Raw genomic sequence first — 25023 nt, forward strand, 5'->3', positions numbered from 1 at the left:
TCAGCTTTCCTTTCTGTGAAACAGGAATAAAAATTGCTTGGCATAGAGGATAGTTGAAAGAGCATGAAGTGGTTTTGAATTCACTTTGTGAAGGTGATCAAGTGACCCAACTTATCTGAGCTTCAGGTTTTACATGCAGAAACTAAGTTTGGGTTTGAGAAATTACCTATACACACAAAGCCACAGGCTTTAATTTATGAATTTTGTTTCAACTATTGTGTTTCTTAATAGCATTTTATTGTGCTTTGAAGTCCTACGGTTTGTTCCAAATATTCCATAATATATCACTCAAAATATGCTACTTTACACTGAGGCAACCAACAATCCTAATATCTCAGCTGCTTAGAGCAGCAAACAATACTTCTCACCCATGCCCATTGTGAGTCAGTCAAGGCCCTGCTCCAAACTGTCTTCACTCGGGATCCCAGGTTGGTAGAGTTTCTGTCTCGAATATTGCCATTTATTATTGCAGCCATAAAAGAGATAAGATGAATTCCATACTGGCTTTTAAAATTTCTGCCCCGAAGTGACACAATGTCACTTACATGAAAGTGAAGTGAGTCAAGAAATCAATAGAAACACATTGCTAAACAAGTAAGAAGTCTTAGAAAAACAATCCTTTCCACAAAGGTCAAATTATTAAATATTATTTTTTTAAATGGATGTGTATAGTGCATGCTAGGTATGGAGAACAAAGAAAAAAGCCATGAGCCCTACCTTAAGATGCCCTTGGTCTAGTGAAGGAGACAGATATATTGTGTTTTCATGTGAAATTGCAGGATTTGAAGTAGAAGTGAAAATAGGCTTTTTTTTTTTTTACTTTCCTTTTGAAGACTTTGGTGATGCTTTGGATCATGCTGTAGTATTAAGGACAGTGTCAGTCATATCCATCTGCTCCATGAGTGTTGAAACACGGAGGCTATCAATTAATCCTGGAAAGTCATTACAAGCACAGTTTGCAGGTCTTCAATCATTCACTTACTTTGTCCTAAGTGGGAAAACCACAGAAGAAAATTTAATATCCATCTGAATATTACTGGCAATAATCAAGCAGCATCACTTTGACTGTTAAATAATAAGTTTGGAAAGAACCAATCCTAATTCTGAAGTACCTGCTATGCTACTTTAAATTAAATTATTGTTTTAAATGCAAATATTAACATATCATGCATTTAATAATAATTAAAAGCCCCTTATACACTGTGGACTTACATATCATCTTAGTATATGATATCTCATCTAACAAAAATATGTTAAGTATAACCTACTCAGTGCCTAATCCGTCTGACTATGCATGCTTACTCTTGAAACCTAGGATGCATTAAAATTTCTCTACATTTAACCATGAATTAACAGAGAAAATACCTCAAGTGCTGTCTTCCATTCTCTATTTTGAAGCTTTCTTCATTTGGCCTCCTATACTTAATCTACTGAGTTTTCACGTAGATTCAACACTCTGATGACCTTCTCTTTCACAGATGTCTTGGCGTATGTGCTTCTCTGTTGGTGACTCAGCACTTCCCTAGGTGGTTGTCTTACTCACCAGGTCTCTCTACCATGATTACAGCCAGTAAATGTACGGTGTCATCCTTCCAATTCTGGAGAGGTATAGGCTTGTGATGGTTGCTTATGATGTTTGTCACATATTTCCTGCTAACTTTTTAAAAAGCATATGCAAGATTGCCCACCACTGCTCCCTTTAATGTTAGGTATGACGATATGATGTTTTTTGACCAGTGAAATATGAACTGAAGCCGGGCGAGGTGTCTCACACCTGTGCCAAGGCGGGTGGATCATGAGGTCAGGAGATGGAGACCATCCTGGCTAACACGGTGAAACCCCGTCTCTACTAAAAATACAAAAAATTAGCTGGACACAGTGGCGAGCGCCTGTGGTCCCAGCTGCTTGGGAGGTTGAGGCAGGAGAATGGCGTCAACCCGGGAGCCGGAGCTTGCAGTGAGCCGAGCCTGGGCGACAGAGCCAGACTCTGTCTCAAAACAAACAAACAAACAAAAACAAACAAACAAAAAAAAAAACAAAAACAAACAAAAAAAAGAGCTGAATAGATGTATGTAATATGCTGCTAGAAGTTTTAAGAGCCAGTGCAAACTTTGCAACGTTTCCAAGTTTGTGCTACCCATCAAGTTATGGCCCCAATCATAGTCATCTGTGGATGACTATGAAAGCAGAGCCTACTTGCAAACCTCAATTGAATGCTTACTGTGTATGAGATATAAATGTCTGCTATTTTGAAACCACTGAAATATTATGTTATTTGTTAGATTTTCTATAATGTCAGCATCATACAGCCTATTTCGACTGATACAATGCTGAAATGGGATAAATGGTTTAGTTGTTTTGTTTGTTATAAATAAAACACATAATTATTTTGTAATTAGCTATATAAGTTTTAAAATGAGAGTTTAGAGCCTATTTGATATTTTTTGCCTTTTAAAAAAAACTTACATCATAAAAAGAGAAAAAATAAGCCTTCTGATGAAATTCTGTTCATAAGTAAAACAGAACCCCAAAAAAGGTAATTTTAAACATGTTCAGATAAATATCTTAAGTTTCTTCCAAGGAATTATATGCAGAACTTCTCTGCCAGAATGATTGTATCTCTAAGAAATACTTTGGCATTTACAAGGCCAACATAAACTTAGTATTGGAATTTGCAGATCATTCTCAGAGCATAAGATTAAAGGAAAGAGCTTTAAAAGTTTTCAGCTGGTATATATCAGCATGTCCACCTAAATAAAGAGAAAAAGGCTGAAGGCTCACAACTTCGGTATTTTATATAAAGGAATAACCTTATTTATCTCCAGATCACTGATTTTTATCTACCTTAAGTCAATTTACTAAGGTTTTTTATGGCTTTTATGAAAAAGTTGGTGGTCTGGACTAGACATAATATCAAATAGGCAGATGTATAAGTCATAAAAGCAAAGGCTTGAAAGACTGAACATGTTGTGGCTACATAAAAGGAACTAGCAGCGAAGGGAAAGTGACCAGGTAAATCATGTCACTGGGCAGTTAATGAACATTAGGAAGAAAATGGCCTGAAGCACTTGCTTAGAGCATTCTTCTTTATCAGTTTCACTACATATATGTAAAAAAATTTCAAAACTAGAATTTACCTTGAAAACTAAGTCGTTTACTGACCATCAGCTCATTAACTGCTATTGTCTGTGTCCATATTTTGTTTTTATATATTGGTGAAAGACTAGCGAGATTGAGTAAATGTTCATATTTCCTGGCTCCATCTTTGTGACCTTATTCAAGGGATCTCTGTGGGCACCAGGAATCCTATTTTAAAGCTATTATGCTATGAAAGACTTTTATCTTATTTGCTTAGGAACAAGACCCAGGCTAATGGAACATCTGCATGTAGCAAGTACTCTGTCCATGTTTGCAAAAGTGCGCAGGTACATGCTTGTGCATTTAGATGTATGTCTATCTTCTGGGCATACTACATTAGACAATTTTGGTTCTTAGAGTAGGAAAGGACTGTTTCTCTTAGCCCATGGAGTTAACTGCCCTACCTCCTTCTTAAAATAGAAGTGCTTTCTTCTGATGACATAACTTTCTTCAGAAACCATCTATTCCCTTGTTCTATTTTATAAGACTTTATTCCCTTTCTCTTAACTTTAAATTTAGATTATTTCAGTTTGATAAACAATAGCATTACGTGTATTTTATAGTCAGGGCAACATGGATAAAAAATATTTAAATGTAATCACTTCACCTTCACATAAACAGTAATAGTATTAGAGGATTTAACTGGTAGAAGTCCAGAGTGCATATAAATATTATCTAGTGGAATTTAATAAATAAAACAGTAAAGGTTCTAAATGAAAAAAATAAGTACTATAAATAAAATGATACCTACAGACACCTAGCTATGAAACTAAGCCAGGCTTAGATGTTTATAAATAATATTTATGTTGTAAACATAAATACTAATTTTTTAAATATGCCAGCTCCTCATAATTTGAGTCAGGAGGATGGCAAACTATTTGAAGAAAGAATACTCCCATGTGGCCGGGTGCAGTGGCTCATGCCTGTAATCCCAGCATTTTGGGAGGCCGAGGCGGGCGGATCACAAGGTCAGGAGATCAAGAACATCCTGGCTAACATGGTGAAACCCCATCTCTACTAAAAATACAAAAAAAATTAGCCAGGCGTGGTGGCGGGCGCCTGTAGTTCACTCCACACAACTTCCATGAGAACATCTAAATCACCAAGCAGAATGTTAAAAACATCGGAGGTGTTTTTGTCAAGCCCATGATTACAGAATGATCACTTTATCTGCTTTTCTTCATGACTGATTATGTCTTTCTTATTTTCAACGTCTTATTTTGCACCTGTGGGAAGTAGACATTAGTAAAAGCAAAAACAAAAGTGAGGAAAATGAGTCAGTGGCATCAATTCAGCGTCAATGTGAAAAGAATGATCTGCCCCCATTCTTCTACAATGTCCCAAGGTAAAAAAATTATGTGAAACTATGAAAAGGTATACTGTGTCACTACTGAATTGTAGCTAAATCAAAGACTCTGCTCTAAAATTACAAGACAACTTAGTCAAGTAGAAGTAAAACAAACTGTAGTCTACTTTCCAGTAAGATCCCCATTTTATCCCAAAGTGTGTTGAAGGATGTTAATTGTCATTTTTAGTAGATTCAGTATCATCAACACTAATGCCAAGCATATTCATGAGGTTTCAATATGCTCGTGAAATATTTAAAGTAAAATGGTTTGGCACTCCAACTTCTAGAAGCAAACTTTTTGTAAATTCAGGTTTATTGAGATAAAATTTACAGATAATAAAATATATTCATTTTTAGATGTACAATTTTATAAATTTTGACAAATATATGTAGTTCGGTAACCACTCCTAAAATTTCTCTTATGCCCTTTTGTAGTTAATCTCCTCCTCCAACCCCTCACACTTAGAAACCATTGATATAATTTATGTCTCTATTGTTTTACATTTTCCAGAATGTCAAATACATGGAATCATGCACGATATAGTCGTCTATATCTGGTGTCCTTCACTTAGCATAATACTTTTGACATCATTCTTGCTGTTTCATGTACCACTAGTTACTCATTTTTTATTGCTAAGTAGCTTGTCATTGGATGGTTACACTATAGGACTGTTTCTATGTAGCACTTGATTGACATTTGGTTTATTTCCACGTGTGGACAATTATGAGTAAAGCTGATTTAAACTTTTGTATACAAGTCTTGATAATTTCAAGCTTTTAAATTATTACCTTAACCCAATACCACATGAACATGTGATATAGTTTGGATGTTTGTTCCCTTCAAATCTCATACTAAAATGTGATCTCCAATGTTAGAAGTAGGGTCTAGTGGGAAGTGTTTGGAACATTGGGGAAGATTCCTTATGAATAAGTTAGTGCCCTCCCCGTGGTAATCAGCGAGTTCTGGTGGTATTAGTTCACACGAAAGCTGTTTGTTTAAAGGAGCTGGGCGCTTCCTCCCCTCTCTTACTTTCTCTCTTGCCACTTGACACGCCTACCCCCCTTTCACATTCTGCGATGAGTAAAAGCTTTCTGAGGCCTCATGGGAAGCTGAGCAGATCGTTGTGCCATGCTTGCACAGGCTGCAAAACTGTGAGCCAAATAAACCTATTTTCTTTATAAATTATCCAGCCTCAGGTATTTCTTTACAGCAATGCAAAATGGACTAATACACCATGAAATGTATACAGTAGCTGCTTAAATTTTTATATGGAAGGAATGATTTATAATTACAACAATAATAATGTTTTACTTTTTTATTTTATGTATTTTATTGTATTTATCTATTTCTTTAAAACACATTGTCTCAGTATGTTTTCTAGGATGGAGAGCAGTGGCTATCCACAGGCATCATCCTAGTGCACTATAGCCTTGAACTCCTTGCATTAACTCATCCTCCTGCTTCAGCCTATTGAGTGGCTGGGACTATAGGCATGCACTACTGTGCCTTGCTTAATGTTTTATTTCACATATACAGAATAGCGTGTGTAGAACATAGGCTGAACTCTATAATGTTATCATATATATATATATATATATATATATAGAGAGAGAGAGATATGGCATAATATAGTAGCATTTGTTCTGTTAACACAACAGCTATCAAAAGTAGAGGCATGCAGAAATGCCACAAAATTACCATCATTTATTGGTATTATTAACATTATTAGCATTATTTGTATTTCAATGACAATGTGAAGACTCTCACCTAATTTATACTCTCTACTATTCTTGACTTGGGTCTGTTCTTTAGATTATAGAAGACTGTTTTGAATAAGAAAACATGTTTACATAGCTCCAAGAAAATTAAAAAGCTTTACAGATATCATCAGCCCTGCAGTCATGTTCCAAAAACAAGAATGCTTAAATTTTCCATTCACCTGCAAAAGGTGATGGGATCCACATTTCTCCACTTAACCACTTTCCCTTCTACTGTTTCTTGCTAGGGAAAGTAAAGGACTTTGATACTCAGGACAATTGTTCTATCATTAAGTTTCTTAAAAAAAAACAAAAAAACAAAAAAAAAACAGAGTTATGCAACTAAAAAAAGAAAAAAGTATGTTCTCCTTCTCCAGGTCTTACTACCTAAAATTTTGGGAGCTAAACTGGTCTGAGCTGACTACGTAGGTAGTTTTTTGTTTGTTTGTTTGTTTGTTTGTTTGTTTGTTTGTTGAGACAGAGTCTCGCTCTGTCACCCAGGCTAGAGTGCAGTGGCATGATTTTGGCTTACTGCAGCTTCCACTTCCCCAGCTCCAGTGATTCCCCTGCCTCAGTCTCCCAGGTAGCTGGGATTACAGGCACATGCCACCATGCCTGGCTAATTTTTATATTTTTAATAGAGACAGGGTTTCACCATGTTGGCCAGTCTGGTCTCAAACTCCTGACCTCGGGTGATCCTCCCACCTCAGCCTTCCATGGTGCTGGGATTACAGGGGTGAGCCACAGCACCTAGCCTCATAGGTAGTTATAAATTGGCCTATAATCCCATGATAAGAAGTTAGTGTTACAGAAAAACATTTTCTCATTTTACCAACTCACCCCATAATCCTGAAGAATATTCCCTTCAAGTCCACAGGAACTTCAATGCTCATCACTATATCCAACGATTTGATTAAGAATAGGGTCTCTCTAAAGTGCAAATAGCCATTTCCAAGTCTACTCTGTTTAATATTTCTTTAGCAGATTTCTCATTTAATATTAGGATTTATGATACTACTGTAAAATCTACTTGCACATGGAAAAATGGCACCCTCTAGAGGGTACCTAAGTCTTTGATACAGTTCTTAAGTGTAGTCCCTGCAGCAAATTGTGGTTTGAACATTTATTAGTCTTTAACAAGTTGGAAAGAACATAAGTGGCCTCTATGAAGCCAACAACAGTTCTCTTTGACTCAGGGTTACTAACTGGATATCCAGTGCCTCTGAGGATGTCCACATTATCTGGGATAGACCATTTCACATTGTCTTGGGCTAACCTTAGGTCTACTAATTTATTTGGCTCCCAAGATGAAGCTTTGATATGCATTCTATAAATAGCTTCCAGAGTAGGCATTGATCCAAAATTTTCATGTTCAGCCAGCTACTGCACTCACTTTCCTATTTCACAATAGTATTAATATAAAAATATTTTAGAAACCATTCTGTCTAGTAAATAAATTCATGATAAGGGTATTGTATTGTTTTCATGAAAAGCAAGTGTTAAAACTTGGTATTCTTTGAAAGTATTCGAGGTAGCTCTGAGATCCACTAGTGTCAGAGGTCATATCAATTTTGATTCACAGAGGACATATAAATACTCCATAAATAAAATATAGAAAATGAAAGTTTTATAACATCTGTTTCCTTCTAACAGTCCTCTATCCCCTGTAATATAAACTGTGTGTTATATTGCTGTTACCAATATTTCATGTTTTATCTTCATTAAACTTCAGACCCCCCATACGAAGTTGTTATTTAAAGCTTTCTATAGATGTAAAATAATTATAATAGTAAGAGATTATTTATAAGTGCACCACCTTCAACACTAACAGTTTCAACAATAACAGTTATTACAAGCAAGAAAAAAATATATTTTATATTCCTAAATTGTTTACTAAATTTTGAAAACAAAGCATTCAGTCATCTTTCCTGCATCTAGCAGTTTAAAAATGAGCATACTTGACTATTGCCTGCAACCATTATAGATTAAACTTTTTTTTTTTTTCTCATGAGCTCTTGGTTTTCAGGCATAGTTTGGCATGGCCTTGGCATCTATGAGAACTTCTATGTTAAAAAAGTAACTATTGCTCTTACCAGAAGAGGTTTTCAATTCTCTACTTTTCAAGGGACGATGAACTGTTTTTATTTTTATTTTTTTGTTCTGGCTAGAAATCAAAGATTTTGCAAAGACTTGGCAAAAAATAATTCTGTGTAGGAGGAAGAAGATCTGAACTCTAGATGTTTACCGATAAGAACAGCAATTTTTTACATAACAATGAAAGATTTATCACGATCTGTTACAATTACTTGTTTGGCTTCTTTTTGCCAGAGTAGAGTTCTTGCTTCCATTCTATATATCTGGTCCAAAACCTAGTAGCGTTTAGCATATTGTATGTCTTAAACAAATGAATAAATCAAAGTATAAATGTTCAGTTTCACTTAGCAACATAGTCAGTTTTTTGGTTTTTTATTTTTTATTTTTTGGTTCCTGGAATGAGGGTGAGAAAATGAGCTCTTTTCTGCAAGCCTGTTTTTATCCCTGCATTTCCAGTCTCTGTGAATAAAGTCACCATTTACTTAGTAGATTGTCAAAACCAGAACCTGAGCTACCATAAATATCTCTTTTTTTCCCCCATCTCTAACTAGCAATCATCACCACGTCTCTCTCTCTTTATATTTCACTTTACCTAGCACTCCCATTCCCATTACCTCAGTTAATCTCTTATAGCTTGAATTTTGGTCGCAGCCTCCTAATTTTTGTTCCTATCACAGTTATTCTCCTTCCTTCAATTCCGTCTCATTTGTAATCTGACAGAAAAGTTTTGGGGTTCTTTTTCTTATTTTAAAGTTTCAGTTCATTCATTAATATTTCCAGGAAATTTCTTTCACTCCTTGCCCTTGTTCAGCAGCTGATCTGTATATTATTGCCCTGCAGTCCCATGCCCTCCCTATGTGTATATCTACCATGACACATGCCACGCCGTTTACTCCACTATTTCTTCCATTAGAATGCAAACTCCTTATCATCAAACATAACACCAGATTTGATTCTATAAAATCTCATATAGAAGTCACAGACAGACAAATACTCGCCATTCAATATATATTTAATGAGTGAATACAATAATTAAAAATGGAATTCATAAGTGCAGTAGGTAACTGTTTTGGTAATAATTTAGGGCGGCTTTAGAAAATGATCATGAAATCCCAGGTTAGGATGAGTCCCTAACACGTTTTACAATAACATTTTATCAAATAACAAATAATGGGAGCTGATCATTTCAAATCAGTCATCTGTGTAAGGAAGAAATACCCCAGACTCTAGGCTAGGAGTCAGCAATCATTTACTATAAAAGGTCATATAGTAAATGTGTAGGCTTTGAGGACCATCTAGTCTTTGTCACAATTGTCCAACGCTGTCAATATAGAAGAAAAAGAATAAGAAAAAAGCTAGAGATAACATGTATATTAACAGGCATGGCTGTGTTCCAATAAATTTTGTTCATGAACATAGGAAGATTTCTGAATTGAGACCAAAGGGGCAGTAGTTTGCAGAACACTGCTTCATACCGCAGAAAAAAATATGCATCAGTAACAAGATCATACAAGCGATTGGGTGAATGTATGTTTCTCATTTTTCTTGATTATTGGGAGTGGAATTATTGGGTAAAATTGTAAATCTATGCTTAAAACTTTGAGGAATTGCCAAACTGTTTTCCAAAGTGGGATTTTACATCCCTACCAGTAAGGTGTAAGGGATTCAATTTCTCCACATCTTTGCCAACAAATGCTATTGTCTTTCTTTCGGATTTCAGGCGTTGTAGTAGATAGGATGTGGGATCTTGGGCTTTTCATTTGCATTTCCTCTTCCAGTTCCCTAACGATTAATATTGTTGATCTTTTTTTTGTACATACTGATCTTTGCACATATTCTTTTCAGAAATGACTGTTCAAATATTGTACCAATTTAAAAAATTTGGGTTATACTTTTTATTATTGAGCTGTCATAATTTATTTAATTCTGAATCCTAGGGAGGCCCTTATATACATAATTCATAATTAATTTCTCTTTTCTGTGGGTTGCTTTTGCTTTCTTGATGGTACCCTTTGAAGCACACAAATTTTAATTTTAATGAAGTCTGGGTTTTTTTTTTTTTTTTTTTTTTGCTTTTTGTTTTTTGAGACAGAGTCTTGCTCTGTCACACAGGCTAGAGTGCAGTGGCAAGATCTCACCTCACTGCAACCTCTGCCTCCTGCGTTCAAGCAATTCTCCTGCCTCAGCCTTCCGAGTAGCTGGGATTACAGGTGCCCACCACCACGCCTGGGTAATTTTTGTATTTTTAATAGAGACGGGGTTTTACTATCTTGGCCAGGCTGATGTTGAACTCCTGACCTCATGATCTACCCGCCTCCATCTCCCAAAGTACTGAATGAAGTCTGTTTGTTTATTTATTTATTTATTTATTTTAATTGCTTTGTTCCTTGTGTTTTGGTGTTGTATCTAGGAATCTATTGCCCATGATTTCTTGTAATGGTTTTATAGTTTTAGCTCTGATCAGAGTTTAGCTCTGACCTATTTTGAGTCAATTTTTGTGTATGGTAACTTAGTGGATCCAAATTCATTGTTTTGCACGTGGATATTCACTTCTCCCTATATCATTTATTGAAAAGACTATTCTTTCCCCCACTGAATTTTCTAGGCACCACTGAAAAAAAATGAATTAACTATAAATGTAATGGTTTATTTCTAAACCTTCGATTGTATTCCATTGACCTATAGATCCATCCTTATGCTGTGTTGATTATTGTAGTTTTGTATTAAGTTTTAAAAATCAGAAACTTTGAGTATTTCAACTATTTTGTCTTCTTCAAGATTGGTTTAGATATTTTGGATACCTTTTATTTCCATGTGAATTTTAGAATCAGCTTTAAAATTTCTGTGGAAATTTTGATTTATATTATGTTGAATCTGTAGATCAATTTGGGGAATATTGCCTACTTAATGATGTTTAATATTCTGATTGATAAACGTAAATATCTATCCACTACTTAGATTTTTTCCATTTATTTCAACATTTTATAGTTTTCAGTGTATATGACTTGTGCTTGTTTTTTTAAAATTTTTTCAAAAGTTTTTTTTGTTTGTTTTCAATGCTATTATAGATAGTTTTTTTTTTAAAGTTTATTTTTAGATTGTTCATTGCTAATGCATAGAAATAAAATTTAATGTGTATTAATTTTGTATCCTACAACCTTGCTGGGCTGTCTTTTTGTAGAAGCCCCTTATTAGTTTAAGGAAGCCTGCAGATACTTCCAATTTGGTGAGTGTTTTTGCAGTAAAAGGATGTTGGATTTTGTCAAATGCTTTTTCTGTTAATTTAGAAGAACACATGCTTCCTGTCTTTCATTCTATTAATATGATGCATTGAAATGATTACTTTTTGTTGTTGTGTTTTGTTGTTGTGAAATCAACCTTCTCTTCCAGGTATAATTATCCTTGCTCAAGGGATACAATCCCTTTTATATGTTACTGTATTTGGTTTGCTAGTATTTTGTTGGAGATTTCTGCACTTATGAGAGATATTGATCTGTGGTTTTCTTTTCTTATAATATCTTTGCGTTTGATATCAAGATAATATTTGCCACCTGGAATTTTTTGGAGAAGGTTATGAAGGATCAGTATTAACTTATCTTTATTTCTGTAAAATCAGTAGTGATATCAGTCAGGACTTTAGCGATTTGGATCGTCTCTCTCTTGTATTTAGTCAGTAGAGCTAAATTAGTTATCAATTGCATTTATTTTTCCAATGAACCAAGTTTGGGTTTTGTTGAATTTCTCTATTGTCTTCCGTTCAATACTGTAAAAATTTCCACTCTAGTATTTATTTTCTGTTTCTTCTACTTGCTTTGGTTTAATTCACTCTTCTCTTTCCAGTTCTTCAAGTAGAGGTTTAAGATACTGATTCAAAATATTTTTAACACAGTCATATATAGGTATTAATTTTACCCTAACAATAGAATTTCTCTACTTGCAATTAAGTCATGTGTTTTGGTATATTGTGTTTTTGTTTTTATTCATCTCAAAGAGTTTTCTAATCCCCTTTTGATTTCTCCTTTCAGCCATTGTTTATTTATAAGTGTTTTTGTTGAATTTCTATATATTTGTTCATTTCAAAAAAAATTATCTTTCTTTATTGATATCTAAATAGTTTTATTTGGTTTAGGGAACATTCTAAATATAATTTTAAACATTTTAAATTTACTGAGGTTTTTTTTTTGGCTTAACATGGTCTATGTGGTTTATAACATTGTTCATGTCTTTGATTTCCTTGTTGATCTGCTGTCTTGTTCTTTCTATATTGAAAATGTGATATCCACATTATCAGTGTTTAATTCCCTATTTCTGACTTTAATTCTGCCAAGTTTTCTTGTATTTTTGGACTCAGTTGTTAGGTGCATATATGTTTTTAATTGTTATATCTTTATGGGAGATTTACTCATTAATTTCTATTAAACGCCATTACTTGTCATTAATTACATATTTTTCTTAAAGTCTACTCTCTGGTATTTGTGGAGTAGCTCCAGTTTTGTTTTATTTTGATAACTTTTGGCATAATATAGCTTCTACTTTTAATCTACTCATGTCTTTGAAATTAAAGCCTCTTTTAGCATCGTATAGTCACATCACATTTTTCGTGTATTTGTTGTATTTTCTGGCAATCTCTTATTTTGGATTGAAGTGTGAGAGAGAATTTGATATCGAGAGTCATTCTAGAGAAAAAATAATTAAAAAGGTGAATTTTCTATTGGGCGCAGTGGCTCATGCTTGTAATTCCAGCACTTTGGGAGACTGAGGCTGGCAGATCACTTGTGGTCAGGAGTTCCAGACTAGCCTGGCCAACATGGTGAAATCCCATCTCTACTAAAAATACAAAAATTAGCTGGGCGTGGTGGTGCATGCCTGTAATCCTAGCTACATGGGAGGCTGAGGCACGAGAATCGCTTGAACCTAGGAGGCCTTAGGTTATAGTGAGCTGAAATTGCACCTCTGCACTCCAGCCTGGGCAAGATGCCATCTCAAGAAAAAAATTTAAAAAAAGATGAATTATCTGAGTTGGTTTTGAGGTTCCTGAAATTAGTTCCCTAATCTAATTAGATGTAAAGACACAAATAACTCTGATTTTAAAGGAAACACTGATATGTCATGACAAGATATGGCAATAGAGATATAAAAATATCACCATTGGATACATCTAATCAAATACTGATAAATGGCAAGTTCCTGGAGAACTTGTATTTGATATCTTAGGACACTTTTATCAAATTAACATGTAAAATGAGATCAGCTATTTTCTCCTAATGGCTTCAAAGAAAGTAAGGGGGTGGGGGGAAGGATGAACTCAGGTATTCAAATTGTTAGCTCAAGCTCCAGATACACAACTTGAAAATTTCACTGTCCTCCATGAAAGGAACTCTAATTTCTTTAGCCATAGAACTGAGACTTTTGAAAAACAAGCTCAGAATCTCACCTATGAATGGCTGAATTACAAGGCAAATTGAATTTCCAACCTCACAGCATGTATGCTGTAAACTGAGGACATTGGGAAGAAACTGGATATTTAACATTGCAATGGGAACATATGGGAAGATTCTGATGAAGCAGGGGACACTGAACCCTTAAATTCTGCTGAGTCTTTTTGCCAGTAGTAACAGCGATCTACCCCGTCTAAATTGACTCAAAATGTCACTGTGATCTATCAATCAGAAATGGGGCTTCTGAAGTTCACATGATTCATAGAATTGTAGCTCAGGCTCATTTTACAGTGGGTCCAGTGACTACTCAAACCTATTCTGTGGTTATTTCCACAGATCCAGAATGCATAATTGGAAAAGACATACTCAGCACTTGCAGAATTTTCACATTAACTTTGTAACCTATGGAGTGAGGACTATTATGGTAGGAAAGAACAAGTGGAAGCCACTAGAATTGTCTCTATGTAGGAAATAGTAAATCAAAATAGCATCACATTTCTGGTGGGATTGCAGAGATTAGTGCTATCATCAAGGACCTAAAAGATCCAGGCCTGGTGAGTTTCACCACATCTTTATTCAGCTCACCTATTTTGCCTGTGTTGAAGTCAAGTGGATATTAAAGAATGACAGAGGGTTATCATAAACTTCACCCAGTGGTGACTCCAATTTTATTTTCTGTTCCAGATGTGATTTTATTACTTGAGCAAGTTAACACATCCCCCGGTATTTTGTACACAGTAATTGATCTGGTAAATGCTCTTTCCTTGGAAACTGTTAATAAAGATCACCAGACAAAGTTTGCTTTCAGCTGGCAATGACATCAATACTATCCTAAATCTCAGGACTGTATCAACTCTCCAGCCCTATGTCATCATTTAGTTCACAGAGATCTTGATTGGTTTTCTTCCACATACTATCACACTGGTCCATAATATTGATCACATTATGCTGATTAAAACTAGTTGGCAAGAAGCAGCACTTTTCAAAACTCTTTGGTAAGACATTTGAATGTCAAAAGGAAGGAAATAAATCTTACAAAATTTCAGGGACATTCTATTTCAGTGAAGTTTCTGGGGTCTCAGGGATGTAAGGAATTTTGAGATATCCCTCTTAAGATGAATAATAAGTTATCGAATCTGCCCTTTTTATAATCTAAACAGAAGTTCAATGCTTAGTAGGCCAGTTTGAATTTTAGAGGCAACATATTCCCTATTTGAGAGTATTAGTGAGGCCCATTCACTAAGTGGTCTGAAAGCTGCTAGTTTGGATTGAGGCCCAGAACTAAAGAGGGCTCCGAAAGAGATCTAGATTGCCATTCAAGCTGCTGTATCAGTTGGGCCATATGATCCAGTACAGTCAACAATGCCTAAATTTTGGGGGACATTATTTCTTCAAATATTTTTTCTGTCCATTTTTTTTGGAAACCAATATTCATGAATTATTTGACTGTGTTTCACAGATATCTGAGACTCTATTTATTTATCTTTATTATTTTCCCTTTCTGTTCTCTGACTGGAGAATACCCAAATTCTCTGATTCTGTCTCATTCTAACTCAAATCTACTCTTTAGTCAGTCTAATAACCTTTTCATGGTAGTTATTATACTTTTAAAATCCCAAATTTCAATTTGACTTTTTGTTTTGTTTTAGTTTTATAATTTTTTTATTAATATTCTCTATTGGGTAGGGCATAGCTCTGATACTTTCTTATAATTCTTTAGACATGGTTACTTTCAGTTCTCTGAAGGTATTTTTAATATCTGATTTAATGCCTTTGTGTATTAAGTGCAACATGTAGCCTCCCTCAAAGACCGTTTCTTTTCTTTTGTTTTGCGTATGAGTTATACTACTTCATTTCTTTTTTTAATAGGCATTTAAATAATATAATGTTTTATATGTCTTTTTTAATGGACACTCAAAATGATATAATATTGTTATCTGGATTTCAGATCCTCTCCCCACAGTTAATGTTTTTACTGTGTGGCATTTTTTGTTGTTATTGCTAGTGTTTAATTGTTTACTTGTATTTTTAGATACTCTATACAATTTGTATTTGCTGTTGTGTACAATCACTGAGGTCCCATCTCAGTTAGTTTAATTTAAGGTAATAATTGGAAAGAAATGTCCTTAAATTCCATGAACCAATACATCTTGTATCCTTGCTGAGTTGCTCACTGGGTGTATTTGGGCAGCTCTTCCATGTTCCAGCCATTTATAACTGTTCTTTAGCCTTCACTTCCTACTTGTGCAGGCAACATCAGCCAAGATGAGAGATTGGGACTTCTCAGGTCATTCCTGGGAATGCATATAGTCCTAGAGTTGTTTTTAGCAACTAAAGAACATCCTGTTATTTTTCAGAGCCCCTGTGCATATCTTATTTTCAGATATTCATTTTAAGTTTTCAGGATCTTCTTTGCCTTAATTGGTATCTCTTTCTCATATAGCCACATTATTAACAAAATGACACTAATAGTTTTTGAAAAATGTTCTATAAAATAGAGCTTTTCCCACCAAGTGAGTCCCAAATCACTGCAAATAATGTATTGCCCTGTGATTAAAACTTTTCCCAGGGGGGCTACCAGACAGGTAAAATAATAACAATACTCTGAGGATGGAATTATTTGAGGTGTTCTCACCCTGTTATTTCCTCTTTGATGACTGCTGTTTTTGGTGGTTTTCATATTTACTGCGTGGCTATGTATTTTCAATGCTACCAAGAAGCTGGGAATAGAGATAGTTAAAAACACTATAAAGCTTGTTATTAACATTGAGTTTCAGTAGCTTTCCTTGAATACATGATACGCAGAATATTGGAAGTCTTTGGTTGATTTCCAGAGTTCTGTAGAAGTTAACTTTGACAATTTTTGTCAGTGGTCTCATTGCTTTTATGGATGAATGAAATTTTAGAGATTCTTACTTTGCTATTCCATTGTCCTGCTGCCCCTTAATTTATCTGATTATTTTCCCTGACTAGCACTTTAAATAATGAACACATATTTTTTAAATGCCAAGTATTTCTTACTATGAATTATGTGTTATGTTTCTCTTCGTAGAATTTTATAGAGCTATATATATATTGACAAATCAGTTTTGTGTTAGGGTTTGTCATTTTTGTTTCTAAATTACTCATACTTCAAATTGAGAATAAACACATATTAATGATGAAATAAGTAATACCAACATTGTTGAAACTAAATGTGTTTTGGCTCAACACATGTATTTTAGTTCACATACATATACATAAATAGTTATGAGATCCTTTATCTTTGTCCATCGATGGTATATCCTTTTTAGAATTCAGAAACTGTTAAAGACATCTGTGAAGTAATTTCTCAAATCCACATTATTTTGAAAGGACAATTATGAAGCCTAGAGGAAACTAAAGTAGAAAGAGGCAAAATCAAAATTGCATAATTCAATATCTCCATTTCTTCAGTAGGACTGGGGCATAAAACAAATTGGTAGAATTTTGGAAGAAACAATAAATGAAAGCTTAATTTATAAAGTCATATAATTGGATCAAGTGAATTTTCAATTTTCCTCTCTTTCTAGTTATTTCTCTTTTTATATAAATATACTATCATATATCTCAACTTATTTTCTTCCTTCTCATTGTACTTTCATCTTGATCTGCTATGCTGTTTCTCTACAATCCTTTACGGGGAAATTTGCAAAAGGGTTGTGTGTATTCAATGCCTCTAATCATGGCCTGTCATTCTTTATTAAAGTACTCCAGTCAGACTTTACCTTTATCATTCTCTGACTCTCCTCTTGGGAACATCAACTGAAATCTTCATACTAAGAAACTCAACAGTAGATTTTCAACCTTTATTTTATTTGACCTACTAGTCGCATTTAATATTGTTAATCTTTTTTTTTTTTTTTTCCTGTTTTCTCACAGGCCATCAGCATATCACAGCCTCCCAGTTCCCCTCCTACTACTTTGGCTTTTCTTTTTCAATCTACTTTTCTATTTCATCCTTATCTCCCAGACCTCCTTGTAATGAACAGCCCTGATAATTATTAGGCTACTTATCTTCTCTATCTAGACTCCTTCCTAGGTGATCCCATCTGGATTCATGACTTTATCACCATAAAACATAATATATTTCTTAATGAATCCAAAATTTGTATCCCTAGCACCTCGTCTATAACCTCCTTGGTCTAATATATTAAACTCTTGTCTTGGAGTCTCCACTTGGATAGGAAGCATTTTAACTGAAACATGTCCATAACTGAATTTTTCAGCATCTCCTTGAGTCTGTTTCTCCTGCAGTAATTTCATATCTGCAGTTACATCAGTCAAGGCTGTTAAAATTATCATGGACTCCATCTCTTTGCCTCACATCTTGTTTGATCTGTCAGCAAGACCGACTGAGTGTACTTCTAAATACAATTGGAATTTGACCAATTCATGCCAGCCTACTGCTACCACTCTGGCCCAAAATGCCACCCTCTGTCACTGAAATCATTGCAATAGCTTCCCAACTCTTTTTACTTTCTGTCCTTGTTGCCTGTACAGTCTATCTGAACCAAACTGCCACACTAGTTATTTTAAATCATAATTGAGAGATGACATTACTCTTTCATTCAAATCCTCCAAATAGTTCCCTACTTCTTATAAAATCAAAGTTAAAGTCTTTATCAAAGCCCAAAAGGTCATAGACAATTTTATCACCCTGTCATCTCTCTGACCTCATCTTATTTTAGTTAACTGTGTCTGCATTTTGCTATGTCTTCTAAAAGCTAGGCCTGTGCCTAATTCAAGGCATTTGTATTATCTATTCCCTGTGCCAGGTATAGGCTTCCCTAGGACACCCTTGCTTTCAAATCTTCATTTAGATGCCTCTTACCCAGTAATGTCTTCCATACCTACTATTTTTAAAATTGTTACTACGTTCTATTCCAACAACTCTTTATCCTACTTCCTCACTCTATTTTCTCCATAGTATTTATTACAGTACTTAAAACATTGTAAATGTTATGCATTTATTGTTTCTTTTTGTCTGTGTCCTCCCACCGAAAATCCTAGTGTGTAAAGTTCATGATGACATGAAGTTGTATATGTTCTTTCACTCCCTAATTCCTCAACTTATCAACACATAATAAGCACTCAATACATATTTACTGAATGAGAGAATGTTTATTTACAACTGACTTTCTCCTTTTATTATGTTTTTGTAAAAAAGAAGATAGAAGTACCCTTATGGTTGCAAACTAAAACAACCAGCCTAACTATAGAACTCCAAAAGTAAAAATGCTTAAAAGCTTTATCAAATTATAAGGCTATTTTAATAACAGAATAATCATCCGTCTTCCTTTTGTCCAAGGCCTTTTCTTTTTCTGTTATGCTATGCTTGGTATGTGGCAGAAAATCAGAATTATAAAAGCTTTAATAATAAGCACAAGTGTTTGTATCAATAAAACCTTGAGAGGTTATCAGTTCTTGGTTTGAGACAGAATATCATAAGCTCTCTTGCTTATCTTCTGTTTTCCAGAAGTGTTCAGTAGACTTCCCCTTACAACTCCTTAGTCAGAACTAGATCATATGCTAACTCTTGGTTAATTGATGGCATGAAGAAATAAAAATGCCATCATGGAGACAAATCATTATTTACTCCTTGGGTAGGAACAGGGGAATTCCTTTCCTGAGCAAAATGTTCCTTACCAATATCTGGAGAAATAGAGTTTTCATAGCAAGCATGAAGGGTGAATTGGCACTTTGATTAGCAATTACCAGGATATGCCGTAGCTCTTTCTTTCCTCCAAGTCTAGAGTAAGTCCTTCTTTCATTAAAATTGGTAAACAAAGAACAGTATTTACAAAATCATGAGATTTATAAGACAAACCTGAATTAAAACCATGGCTCCTACACTAGACTGATGACCTTGAGCAATTTTCTAATTGTTAACTGCTTCCTCTTTAAACTAATTAGAATACATCCTGGATCATAGGGCTCTTGTGAGTATTCCATGAAATAACATGTGCATGTGCTTATCAGAATACAACTTATAGGAAAAGCTTAGTAAATATTTTTAATATTATTAATATATATTCAGAAAAGCAAATGCATTTATAATATAACAATGCTCTTATATGTTTCACCTGTTTGAAAATCTCTATAACAGGTAGGCAAAGCTGTTATTTGTGTCTTACACTGTTGAGGAAAGTAAGCCATAAATATTTGAATACTTGCTCAAAGTCAAACAGGTAACAACTGTAACAGGTAACAAAGGCAGACACAAACCTCATGCCTGTGCGTTTCCTGTTCAAAATCATGATTATTATGATTTTGAAGGTAAGGATGAAACTAGCAATCTAAAACAATGAGATTATCCAAATAACTACACTGAAGAAAATAACTTTTTGAAGAACTAGATTTTGTTCAGTTGACAACGTATTTATTTTGCATCTACTCTGTTCTTGTTGCACTAGAGGTAGTTAAAATATTATTAATCCTTTTATAATTATCCAATCAAACATGATTTTAATCTTTCACATAAAATGACTTGGTCCAATCAATATTTCAATTAGAAACAATTATATGGGGGCCTAAAATCATGAAAAAATACACTTGCCCCAATAAAAAAAAACTACTTTTGGGATTAAAACAAAATTTTGAGACAATGAAGGCAAATGTTGGCCAGGCCAAGTATAATCATACATAGAAACAAAAACATAATTAGTCCCATAAGTGGTTAATCTGTTCCTAACTATGACAAAAGTCTCACGCAATGCAGTTTCCTGTGACCACATAATGTCCTCAGTATTCTGCCTCTCTTCCTTGATTTTTAAGGTATCTTTCATACCATATAAAAATGTCCCAATAGATGAGTAAAGTAAGTAGCCTCCATTGAACCTCACCTACTGGTGTGTTTGTGTAATCTCCCTCCTCTAAGGGTGAGTTGGACTTCTTTTACTTGTTTCTAGTGAATGGGATATGGCAGAAGTAATGAGATGTCACTTGTAGAATTGGGTTATCTAAGGACTGTGGCTTACGAACCAGGGGCTCTCTCTAATTCCCTCACTGATGACTTGCTCTGCAATTTTGGAAGCCAGGTCCTCTATTATAATGTAGCCATGTGGGAAGGCCTACGTAAGTGAACTTGGAAGCAAATTTTCTCAGACCCGCCAACAGATACAAGAATGTACTCAGCAAACTAACACAGGAACAGAAAGCCAAATGCCGCATGTTCTCACTCACAAGTGGGAGTTGAACAGTGAGAACACATGGACACACGGAGGGGAACACCACACACTGGGCCTGTCAGGGTGTTGGGGGCAAGGTGAGGGAGAGCATTAGGACAAATGCCTAACTCATGTGAGGCTTAAAACCTAGGTGATGGGTTGATAGGTATGGCAAACCACCATGGCATATGTATGTCTATGTAACAAACCTGCACATTCTGCACATGTATCCCGGAACTTAAGGTAAAATAAAATAAATTTTTTTTTTAAAAAAGAATGTACTCAGAAGCAGATCCTTCCTCAACCAAGTCTTGAGATATAGGAACCCCTAGTCAATCCTTTAGAAAGATGGTGATTCAGCAAAACTGCCCCCAGATTCCTGCCACACAGAAACTGAAATAATAACTGTTTTCAGCCAGTAAATTATGGGATATTTGTTACACAGCAACATAAAACTAACACAATGAGAGAAAATAGTACTTTTTACATTCTGAGTCTGTTTGAAACTATAGCATGAGTATATTAAACCAACCACCCTGGTGGTTTTGTAAATGTTTTAGCCATTCCAGGTGGATGACATACTCTCAAGGGTGGTGAATAGAGCAGTGATTCTCAAAGGATACAGATGCATGCCTATTAGGGTGCATGAATTTGAATATCCAAGGTGAATATCCTACTCTCTCGGTGATTCAGAGATATTTCCTTCCCTGCCCATCAGGAATCACCATGTAACATAAATTGGGAATTAAAATGTTGGCAAAAATTGTAACCATATTAACCAACCATAAATAATCTATGAATGCTTTAGTATCCCTGGAAGATTTCATATTTACCTTTTGTTGTTCAGTCCTTCCAATGATGACTCTGTGTAGAGTATGTGTGTGTGTGGTGTGTGTGTCTGTGTATGTGGCATTTCTGTGGGAACACTATAATATCTGAACAGGATATTACTATTTTATTTCATTTCACTTTCTCTCTCTTGCTCACCGTTATTCCCTGTGCTCCTGACTTGTATATGAAATACCATTAGGCAAGTGTTGCCCAGGCATAGAATATTCAATAAATGTAATCTCCAGTGGTTCAAGCAAATATATTTTAAGATTCTACAGGATTTAAAATGAGAAATTAATTATGCCTGTCCTGAGAAATATCTTCCAGAGAATATGACTATATGTCTCAGGGGTCTTAACAGTCCAGGAATCCAAACAGGGCTGATTAAGAAAATCTTTGTAGAAATATTTGTATATATATTAACTCGACAGTTTAAGAAAATGATGGAAGAAGTGGAGTCTTTCTATCAAAGGAATGCTTTTAAAACAAAATAACATGATCCTCAGCTTTAGTATTTATTTGCTCCACCTTAGCACATCATAGACCAAAAAAAAAAAAAAAAAAAACACAGCCCTTTCACCTATTTAATTAAAACATTCACAGTTTGATGAAAAACACACAGTAGATGTAACTATTCCAAGTTTGTAGCTGAGAAAACTGAGATAAAAAAAAAGTGAACAGTACTTTCAAATCAGTATGCTAGCACCGACTTGTGCATTACTACAAAACTCTATGAAAGCCAGATGATCTGTATAATTCTAGTGAGAAGTGACAAAGAAGAGATTAGGGTTCCACTGTTGAGAGGCTGAGGAAATGAGATTGCCAGTGGTTTCAACAAATACGTAAAACCCAAGAGAAATGCACGTGTAGACACAGAGACTGGGCAATCGGGCGGCTTCCCTTCATACTTCTCCACATCCCTAAGATATCTTTGGCATACTGATACAGCATGTAAAGAAAGCAGTTACCCGGGGTAAAACTGAAAACAAATAAGCAAACAAAACATCAGAAACAATTCTGTAAACTCTCTATTCTAAGACAGACCAATCCCAGTGGATATTCCTGGCACAGGTGCACACAGTCCCTTTGAGCATGTAATACTACTTAGTGCAATTATGTGAGTTATTCTGTTATCTATACTTTAAATGCTAAATATGTTTTCAAGGAATTCACTGTTTGATAAATCACAATTAAAAGCTGAAATGAGAAATTATATGATTATTTCAGAATTAAAATGAGAAATAACAGAAAAGGGAAAATGCTCTGCTTTTAATTTAAAAATCAGTACTACTTAAAGTGAATAGTGCAAAACCATATTATATATTAGTTGCAAATAATATAATCATATAGTTTATTAACGAAATATGTTAATTAGCTATACCATAGTTACTAAGTTATTGTAATATGGAATAGTTATAATTAATATAAACTAGTAAAAACACACTTGCACTCATTTTAGGAAGGCTAATGTAAATTATCACTAAAATATTTGTTTACTCAAGGTACATAAATTATTTTATTTAGGTTTTCTGGGCATAATTGCCAATATGACAAATCTCAAATAGAAAACTGTCTTCCTCGAAATCTTGTCATCTGACAACCTTTTAAGCAAACACTTGATTGACATTTGCTTTTTCCTATAGGGCCAGTACTCAAACCTGGAGTGACAGTTCACCTTTTTGTTGTTGTTGTTGTTGTTGTTGTTTGCCAATAATACAGAGTTAGAACTGAATTTCAAGGGATACTAATTGACTCCCTTTGAGGAAGGAAGGTAGGTGCAAATTCTAAGGAACAGCAGGGAAATTTGGTTTGGTGTGAATCTTAGTATCAGCCAGGTATGAGAAGCCAACAGAGAAAAAAGACATCACAGCAGGTAGCAACTGGCTTAGTGTGAAAACTACTCAGGATACTGGTTGAAAAAAAAGGTAAATCCAATTGAAGTCTGTTTCTGGTGAGAATGGTATAGCCCAGTTTTTGCCTACATTCGATATGCCCTTAAAATTGGTAAGTGTTCACTTTCCTTTTCTCCAGGAGCATATGTTGGTGGGGTGGCGGTTATTTGGAAAAGCATAGCTTTAGTGAAAAGAGATTTAGGCTTTAACTCAATGTGATAAATCACTTAATTAGCTACCATTTAACTCTCAAGTTGAATGCTCATTGAACAAAAACAACACCATTCAGAGAGGTTGGTATGGGAAATAAAGTTACCAACCATCACCTCTAAGTGATTTGTAGGAATTGGTAAACTTTTAGAACAAGCTGAATGTACTGTGTATGTTGGTATATGTGGAAGAGAGCACTTTGTTTAAAATATTTGTTGAGAAGATATCCTTTTTAATCTCAAATAGCATATATTTTTAAGAAGGTTTTAGTATTCCTCATTCTACTTTTCCTCTTCTAGATGATTAATTTAACAAAAATTAAACACAGTGGAATAGACAAAAGTTGCTTTTAAAACTTTACTAAAATGAATAGCCTAATACATTGGAGAAGAAAGTCAAAAGTTAAATTTATAGTATACTCTTAAAAAGTAGAAGGTGACACATAATGGATTCGATGAACCTATGATTACGTTATTAATACAATCATTTAGAGCCAAATCTAAGCTTGCACAGAATGTTAAGACTCATAGCCAAAATCACTCTGCAATATTGGCACAGCTCATCTATTTATGTTAGATTGGATCAATATAAAGATTTTTCTTAATGTGGATTTTATAGCCAAAGATAAAACCAAATGAATAAACAATATTGAAATCATTATTCTGTGTTTAACTTCTCCAGAACAAAATTCACATTTTGGCTCTGTCCACATGATACTAATTGTGGGGAGAGGGAGTGAGAAATAGAGTTTCTTTTTTGGCATTGTGCCAAATTACCAGATGAACAATGATAAATAGCACTGAAACTTTATGCTTAGGAAGTTTATTATTATATTAAAGTATCTTTTAACCTACTTTTAAAATAGAGGCGTGAGAGAGGGCATTAGTGCATATATTTAATAGGAAAGGCTAGCTTTTATCAAATCTAGCAGATGAGGTTTATTCATTTTAATTCTAGAATTTGGGGGAAAAGTTTATACATTTATATATGTCATGTTTTAAATAACATGTTTTTATGTTTAATTTGACCAATATAAAAGTAAAAACAATTCATTGCCCTTAAAGAACGAATATCAAAATATTAGCTACAGGATAAAATATTCGTAAATTGATTTAAAAAGCAAATTT

At 34.5% G+C, this 25023-nt stretch overlaps 1 long non-coding RNA gene across 1 annotated transcript in view; it reads right to left on the reverse strand.

The window, feature by feature from the left end:
* Window positions 1–805: 805 nt before the first annotated feature.
* LOC108528726 (uncharacterized) overlaps window positions 806–25023 on the reverse strand; it is a 77469-nt gene continuing 53251 nt past the window's right edge. The window contains exon 5 of the long non-coding RNA XR_001885272.1: window positions 806–988. This is a non-coding gene — a long non-coding RNA (uncharacterized LOC108528726). The remainder of the gene's footprint in view (window positions 989–25023) is intronic.

Source organism: Rhinopithecus bieti, unplaced genomic scaffold, assembly GCF_001698545.2.
Source record: "Rhinopithecus bieti isolate Rb0 unplaced genomic scaffold, ASM169854v2 scaffold_5334, whole genome shotgun sequence".
NCBI lineage: Eukaryota > Metazoa > Chordata > Mammalia > Primates > Cercopithecidae > Rhinopithecus > Rhinopithecus bieti.